The 9,324-nt window shown below is 41.1% G+C and overlaps 1 protein-coding gene across 1 annotated transcript in view; it reads right to left on the bottom strand.

Moving 5' to 3' along the window:
* LOC108975488 overlaps positions 1–9,324 on the bottom strand; it is a 62,128-nt gene that overhangs the window by 51,584 nt on the left and 1,220 nt on the right. The window lies entirely within an intron of this gene.

Raw genomic sequence — 9,324 nt, 5'->3', positions numbered from 1 at the left:
AATAAATATAAATATTAAGAATCCATAAAAATTTATGTTTTCGGGCGCGCTCTAACCATAAAAATACCAAAAATTAACAAATAAATCGGGCGCGATATACAATAATTAGAAACAATACATACGTACATAACAAAGGAGGAAATTAGGAAAGGAACATTAAACAAGGAGGAAATAGGACTAGAACACAGGAGGAAACCGAATCGAAAGCGGATAATATCCCCAAAATTATATAAATATATGTACTGTATTCTGCCAAAACTCCGTTGAGGCGAGACAAAGTAAGTCGTTTCCATTTTTTATGAAAATATGTAAATATGTATGATATCATACGGTTTTATCAAATATAAAACCTATGTATATAATCCGTTTGATCGATTTCTAAGCGGGAACAAACTACAGTTGAAAAAATATATCATCCATATATTTTTATAAATACAAAAGGAAATATTTTACTGCCTTCTAAGTTTACCCTTGTGTATACAAACACGCCCACTACAACAGAAAACAAACAAATTATATTCAAGTATTTACTTGCAAATCTTCCCAGAAATACCCCTTCTGTTTCTTCAAACAGTAAGCAGGATTGCATAAAATAGGTAAGCAAAAGGCATAAAAAGCGAAATATCCAATGCGAGAATAAATACAAACATACATATTTACATATGCACTTACCCAAATCTTACTTATAAAATACATACATACAAACAAACATTCAAATATTAATATATTGAGGCATATACTTGCTAATCCGCAAGTGCAGAGGCTAATGACCTGCAAATTGTGCATTTTCTTTTCTCGCTAAATTCTGATCGCGCAAATATAAGTACATATGCATATAAGTATGTATATGATATACATACTGTATACATATATTCGGTATACTTTTTGCATACGCTACATACCCTGATTTAGGGGGTATATCCAAACATAAAAGCTATAATAAATCTTAAATTATTGGAAGCTGCGATAATAGTTTATTTAATTATACACAATAAGCGGAATTTTTACAAAAAAATAATAAATAAATACATAATAATAAAAATTTATTAACAATAAACATATTAGTACATACTTATATAGTACATACTCTAAGCCTGTATAGGCAAATATTATTTGACCATACCTCCTTGTTCTTTGTACTACAAAAACAAGCGGGATTAAATTCCAACCAATCATCATGCGCAACAGTACGTACATAGCGTGCACATATATGTACAAAGGTTATTGCCTTCCCCTTTACCGCCTTTACGAGTACTTATTTACAAGGACATACGGATAAATCCGCAATAGAAAATATATAAAAATATATATAAAATCGCAACTACTTAAATACAATAGAGCGGTTAACAAAAGCGATTAACGCGTATTTTAGTAAATTTACGGGAATAACAACTCTTATTTACTTAAAAAAAGTTTTCGGTTTTCGGTATTTATGAGATATATCTCATCAAATTTTAATTCTAAATTCTTATTTATTCTAAATGAGCACAGATTCAAAAGAATCTAAATCAGGTCAGTTTCTTACAAATCCAAAAATGGCTGACGACGATAAACAAAGCACACCTGCAGAAGTTACACGCTCTAAGCACGGTACAAAGCAAAAGAGATCAAAAGATCATATAATATCGAAATTTATCACTGAAAGTGATAGCTTTATGAGATATTGCACACGGTTTCAAGCTTCCCCTATTACTGACATTACGGAATCAGTTTTAAATATAAAATTAGAAAGTGTTAACAATTTATGGGCACGCCTTCTGGCAGCGTACGATACAGTACTAGATACTGACAACGCAGATCTCCCAGAAAACACAAAGGCTTCGCCGACAGCCAACTGGGATAACTGCCGCGATCAGTACGAGTTAACAAAGGGAATGATAACTATACAAATAACTTTAGTAAGGCCAAGTGGAGCCACTACTCCCCCTCCCAGAGTAGTTACAACACCAAAAGAAGACCTAGATAAAGGCATGTATCTAAAAGTACCAGCTTGTGATACTGAAGTTTTTAATTGATGTTATGACCAATGGCCGTCCTTGCGGGACATGTTTACTGCTGTTCATATAAACCATCCTAAACTTTCAAAAGCACAAAAGCTATACCATCTCAGGTATAAAACAAAAGCGAAGCGGGCAGTATCGTCAAGCAATTCGCTTTAAATGACGAAAATTTTAAACTGGCTTGGGAGGCACTTGTCGAAAGGTACGAAAATGAAAGGGTTATGATAGAAAACCCAATAAAAACTTTGTTGCATTCAACAACAAGAAACTAACCAGGAATTTCAATACTTATACTCGACAGGGACCAATTGTTTATCAGTGTTAAAAAAACAAAAAATCTCCACAGAATCGTGAGACCCTATGATAGTAACCATTTGCGCAGAAACACTGCCTGATGCTGCGTTACTACGATGGGAACAATCACTAGTGGAAAGAAAAATAATGCCCACCTGGCAACAGATGAAAACATTCCTCACTGCTCAATACGAGATAGCTGAGCGAATAGACAAAAAAAACTATAAAGCCAAAAAGTCATAAAAATGACTCAAGTAAAAACTTGTTCAAGCCAGTAATAACATACAATATAATAGACACGTTAATAAAAGTCACACATTCTCGTCAAATCAAAGTAATCAATGGCAATCATTGTGTGAACTCTGTAAGGGAGGTCATAAATTAAGATCTTGCGAGAGATCAAAAAATTATCCGCTTCAGATAGAAATAATCTGGTCCGTCAACACAAACTTTACATAAACTGTATGTCAAATTCTCATATGACAAAAGACTGTGAAATTAAATTCAATTGTGTATACTGTCAACGAAGACATCACTCATTGCTTCATGTTACCAATTTTACAACTACATCAAGTAATCCCGAAAAAAGGGAAGAACATATTGCTCTAAAGCGGCAAAAATTCAAGCGCTTCATTCAGAAAATGAAAGCAAAATTCTTTTACCCATTGTGGTCATCACCATTGAACATAAAGGTGATCTATTCCAACTAAGAGCGTTAATATATCAAGGCTCTCAAAGATCCTTCATATCATCAAAGGTTCAAAATCGGTTAAAATTGCCAATAAAACATTCCAATTTTCAAACATCGGGAATGGGCGGAAGAATTATTCAAAATTCTAATAAAATATGGCCAATCACCATAGTTTCTCCAAATGCGGATATACGAATAGATGCACAAGCCATCGTTCTACCGCAACTTACAAATTTGCTTCCAAGCTATGAAGTAAATAAAATACACTGGGAAAAATGCCCACACAAATTACACAGATCCTACCCCATCACAAATCGACATATTATTAGGCAGTGACTTAATATCTCAAATAATTCTTGAAGGTATCGAGAAAATCTCCAATAAATTGTTAGCCCAAAATAAAACCTTTGGGTGGCCAAAGGTAGATATTTATCTTTTTACCTTCCACATCATAAGGTAATGAGACCAGATAAAATCACAACGAAAATACGAGTGGTGTTCAATGCATCAAAGTGTACGAGCTCAGGCAAATCACAATGATGTATTATACACAGCGCCAACATTATAACCTGATCTCTTGTTGCTAATACTAAATTGGTGCATGTTTAAATTATTTAAATTTTAACGGGGATGTTGAGAAAATTTATGAGCAAATTCTGGTGCATGAAGAGGACCAAGATTTCCAACGCATAGTCTTATGCAATTCAATTAATAGTCCAATTAGCGACTACAAACTCAAAACAGTTACCTTTGGCATCAACTGCGCACCCTATTTAGCCATTAGGACATTACATGAAGTTGCAAAAACCTGTGAAACAAATTTATCTTTAGCAACTTCTGTGTTGCAAACTCAAGCATATGTGGATGACATTTTATCAGGTAGCCACAGTATACCATTAGCGTGCGAATCATTATCTCAAGTGATCAAAGCACTAAATTCAACAGGTTTTCCCCTAAAGAAAATAACATCAAATAACCCCGAAATAATCAAATATATACAAAGAAAGACTTATTGGATACTGACTTCCTTAAATTCGAAAAGGCTAGCACAACAAAAACACTAGGGATTCAATGGAATGCGATAACAGATCAATTCTCATATACAATTGAGTCAATATCTGCAATGTCCGCCATTACAAAACGACAAATCCTTTCTTCGGTGGCAAAACATTTCAACTCCGCAGGATGGCTTTCGCCAATAATGATTCAAGCTAAAATTCTCATTCAAGAATTGTGGCAAGATGGTACTGAATGGGATGAACAGGTAAAACCTGTACGTTTAACAAAATGGGTTCAATTTGCTAACAACCTACATACTATATCAGAAATTCGAATCCCTCGATGGGTAAATTTCACCCCTAACATTAATGAAGAATTACACGGTTTCTGTGATGCCTCTGAAAAGGCTTATTGCACAACAGTGTACATACACACTCAGTATGATAGCAAAATAACTTCACATCTTTTGGTAGCCAAAGCCAAAGTTGCACCTTTGAAGACACTAAGCCTGCCACGGCTTGAACTAAATGGTGCTCTTCTGTTAGCAGAATTAAATTCAATGGTTCAAACCCATCTCAAATTAAACGATCACAAAATGTATCTCTGGTCAGACTCAGAAATAGTTCTAGCATGGTTGGAAAAACCACCTTATACTTGGAAGACATATGTTTCGAATCGCACATATCTCAAATCTTAGACTTAGTTGGCTCAGCAAAATGGCAACATGTTGCAAGTGCAGATAACCTAGCGGATCTTGGGACAAGAGGTTGTAAACCACTTCACCTCACCAGCACTACACTCTGGTGGAACGGTCCTACATGGCTAACAGAATCACAAGAATTCTGGCYAAAGTCTCCTGCTCGGAATATCATACCTCCGGAAAGTCGGAAAATAGAAAATTTTCATACCACTCCAGAAGAAGAGATATTCTCCACAGATTTTCATCATTTCCTCGAGCACTAAGGGTAGTCGCTTATATGCACAAATTCATCCATAAACTTAAACAAAAGGTGAAAAGAATATCAAACGATTCTTATATACAACTAACATATTCCGACTTGCAACATGCCAAGGTCAGTCTAATCTTGTATACACAAACCTACTATTTCAGCAAAGAGATATCAAAGTTGCTTGAAAAGCGACCTCTCGAAAAGGAAGCTCGCTTCTCGTCTTAAACCCATTCCTGGACGCTAAGGGATTAATACGGGCAAACGGAAGACTAGCCAACTCCAGCCTTACTTATAACGAACGTCATCCCATCATTATCCCAGAGAAATCCCGTTTTACCTACTTATTTCTAATATATCTCCACCAGCTTACACTGCATGGTGGCAAGAGTTCCATATACCACGTCTAAAGCCACAAATTAAAAGAACAATTTTCATGTGTAAACAGTGTACTATGTACAAGCACAGGATGCGTACGCAGATCATGGCAGCCCTACCACCTGAATGCTGCAACTATGCTTTAATCTTTACCATCACAGGGGTTGATTTTGCTGGCCTTTCCAGATAAAGGCCTCGATGAGAAAAGGGTATGTGGCTGTCTTTGCATATTTTACAATAAAGGCAGTACACCTCGAGCAATGTTCGGATCTGTCTACTGCGGCTTTTCTTGCAGCATTTGCCCGCTTTGTCGGACGACGCGGATTTTCTTTAAAAATTATGATTGACAATGGGAAAAACTTTGTCAGAGCTCAAAGAGCCACGGAAAAGGAGTTTTTACAGTTCATGAAAGAGGTATCCCCCGAAATTGTCAAAAAATATGCCCACCGATCGATTGGCAATTATACCCCCATGTTCTCCACATATGGCGGACTCTGCGAATCAGCAGTAAAGAGCTTTAAGTCCCATTTAAAGAAAACGGCTGGTAACCATAAATTCAATTATGAGGAGTTTACTACATTACTCGCTCTTACCGAAGCCGTACTAAAATCTAGACCTATCTCACCACTCTCGCAAGATCCCTCCGACTTCACAGCCTTAACCCCCGGACATTTTCTAAAACGAGCACCCATTCTGGCCATACCTAAGCCAGGCGTGGAGTCGCTATCCTTATTAAACAGATGGGAGCGAATTAAAATCCTCCATCATGATTTCAGCCGCCGATGGAAGGAAGACTCCATAAAGGACCTTCACAAGAGATACGGGTGGAAAACTCAAGAAGAGGCACCAAAGCTTGGAGACTGCGTCCTTATACAAGACGATTGTGTCCCTCCTACGGAATGGCGACTCGGCCGCATAAAACAACTTCATTACGGGTCCGACGGTCATGTTCGAGTAGTTGATCTCCGCACTCAAACCGGAACGCTAACCACACCGCTCGTCAAATTATGCTTTCTACCAACCGCCGAAGATAAAGAAACGTAAAACCGAAACCGTTAGTAAATCAATGAATCGATAAAACATATAAACCGCTTACCAAATCGAAACCTCGAATAACATAAACGAAACAAAAGACTTAACATAAATGTCTGATAAAAAAAATTACATTATATTCATTCCACATATCGTTGCACAAAAGTCCATATTATTGTAAATTTCAAAATATATTACTAATATCATCATTTCTCTCACAGAGAAATATGGACATCATCGTCAACGCCAACCATGCGTTCGGCAGCCTCCGCCCCTCGCTCTGAAGTTGTCCCAATAGCAGCACCCCGGACCAACACTGCACCGACAGCGCCTCGAACAACGACAAGCTCCACCACGACAACGGCTCCGCGTCAAAGCACGCCAGCATTACATGCATTATTAGTGTATCTGCAACGAATTCGTTGTCCACTATGTCGCCACCCGCATCGGCTATCGCACTGCGGCATCTTGAAAGGCATGGCGCCGATGCAACGGCAGCAGGTGGCACAGGCGCACGGGTATTGCCTGAATTGCCTGGCAACTTCCCACGCAACTCAGGGTGCCCATCACATAATCGTTGCCAAATCTGTGTGCGGGCTCATCATACGCTGCTGCACCGCACTACCAGACGCGACTCCGGGCGACCACCGACTCCTCGCACCAACGGTAACGTCAAGCGTTCTCGAAGAACTTCTGTGACGGCATACCGACGGCTTGGACCCTCTCCAGCAGAATCCCGTCTCTGGCGCCAAAACCGAGCAACATCAACACGGCACCATCAATTTAGGCCGCAATCCCGCCGGTCAACAGGTCTCAGCAGCGTTGTAGCTACGCTACAGCAACTACAGCGGCTTCTAGGCTAAATACTCGCCTAGGGGGGCCGGGATGACTAAATGAGTAGCGACGTCACATCAATTCACCACACCGAATCAACCATTCACCTCATCACGCGAGAGAACAGCACACATTAACACACATACACGCGCATGCAACCAAACGCGATGACATTCTACATTCTAATTAGAGTGAAAGGAAAAGAGAAAGGATCTCGCGCACCTCTTTTCGTTACGACGTCGAGCAACCAACATCTTCACTTTCTGCGAGGCAATGCGATCCCTATCCGGAAATAGAACTCCAAGGGCCTTGGCTCTGCGACTACAGACTGCTGTGCAGTCGATCAGCAGATGCTCCAGAGTTTCAGGCTCCCTGTCACAGAAACGGCGCAAGCTGATAGGCCCATTCTGTGCAGATGCCCATTCAGCTTACAGTGGCCAGTATACCATGCGACTAACAGCCTGAGTTTGCACTTGGGGAGGTTTATTACTATTTTGAACCTTTTCAGGTTGTAACCTAACATTAGCAGCTTGACGTGTCTCACACCATGAGTTTTTCGCCAGTGCTCTTCCCTTCCTGCTCTTTCCTTTATACGGAGCAGCTCCTTGATGGTGTGGGGACCCACTCCTGTGAAGGGTTCGGGTCCTACCATCCTGGTGGAGGCTGCGGAGCGGGCGAGCTCGTCTGCCAGTTCATTGCCGGCTATACCTTTGTGACCAGGCRCCCATATCAGGTGTACCTGGTTTCTCTCCGCAAGGCTATTCAGCCTCTCCCTGCACTCCTGCACTAGAAGCAAGTTGATCTCGTAAGAGGAGATCGCCTTCAGCGCCGCCTGACTATCGCTTAGAATAGCTATACGCTCATTGCGATAGTTGCGATGGAGGTTAATTTCTAWGCASCGGCTTATAGCATACACCTCTGCCTGGAAAATGCTCGGGAACTCCCCCATGGATACTGGGAGCCTAGTGCGTGGGCCCACAATCCCTGCGCCGATTCCCTCCGACTTTTTAGAACCATCTGTGTACCACCTCATAGTACTGTTCCTCAACATCCGCTCGAGGTTGGAGTCGTTCCAATCCTCTTTGCTGCCGAGGGTAACCTTAAATCTCTTCCTTAGGTTTACCTTTTTAGTAGTACTCTCCCTCGGGAGGAGGACCAGTGGTAACTTGCCACTTATCTTCTCCATCCTCCGGGATGAGACTATTTTTCCTTTTCCCCACCCTCTGCCGTTATTTGCAGAAGAGTGTGTTTGGCTACCAGACCGCTGACCAGATGAAGCGGAGAAAGTTCAAGAAGAACCTCCAGGTTGGACAGGTTCGCATTGCACCCGTCATGCAGACACAGGCCAGCCTCTACAGCTTCAGTAGTTGTGTTCTAACTGATGTTTGCGACGCTACTGAGGCCCATATGTGATTATCGGTCTTACTATCATGGTGTACAACCATCTAACTATTCTTGGCGTTAAACCCCAGGACCTTCCTGCCAGGCGATTATACACCATTAAGGCCCTTGTGGCCTTGACCAAAGTCAGGTTTACGTGCTGCTTCCAGCTCAGCGTGGAGTCTAACGTTAAACCGAGGTACTTAACACTGCTGGTCATCCCTATTTCACTACCTTCCAGTAGGAGATTCCTGAAGCCRGGTAGGGTCCTGCGTCTTGTAAATGGGATTACAGACGTCTTGGAGGGGTTGATATATATTTCAACCTCTCTGCACCACCCCTTCGCTAGGTTGAGACCTCTTTGGATCAAGTMACAAAGAGTGTCTTCAAATCTCCCTCTTGCCATAATGACAATGTCGTCCGCGTACCCTTGGCATTGGATTCCATTGTCTGTTAGCAGTGTTAGCAGTTCGTCCACAACTAGACTCCATAGCAGGGGTGATAACACACCCCCCTGTGGACAGCTTTTTGTTGTGCCGAGACGAATACTGCTATCACCTGCTGTGGTCTCAGCAACCCTTGAGCGCAGTACGGCTTCTATCCATCTACGCACTGGTGCCGCCACATTCCTTTTCTCCAGTGCCCTTGTTACACTCTTGTGGGACGTGTTATCAAAGGCTCCTTCGACGTCTAGGAACGCGCAGAGCATCACCTCCCCATGCTCCAGTGAACTCTCTATTTCAGAGGTCAGCTGGTACAGAGCAGTGCT

The sequence above is a fragment of the Bactrocera latifrons genome, unplaced genomic scaffold (genome assembly GCF_001853355.1).
Source record: "Bactrocera latifrons isolate USDA-ARS-PBARC rearing strain unplaced genomic scaffold, ASM185335v1 scaffold_657, whole genome shotgun sequence".
Taxonomy (NCBI): Eukaryota; Metazoa; Arthropoda; class Insecta; order Diptera; family Tephritidae; genus Bactrocera; species Bactrocera latifrons.
Note: the sequence above shows the minus strand (reverse complement) of the source record. Positions and strands in the feature narration are given on the sequence as shown.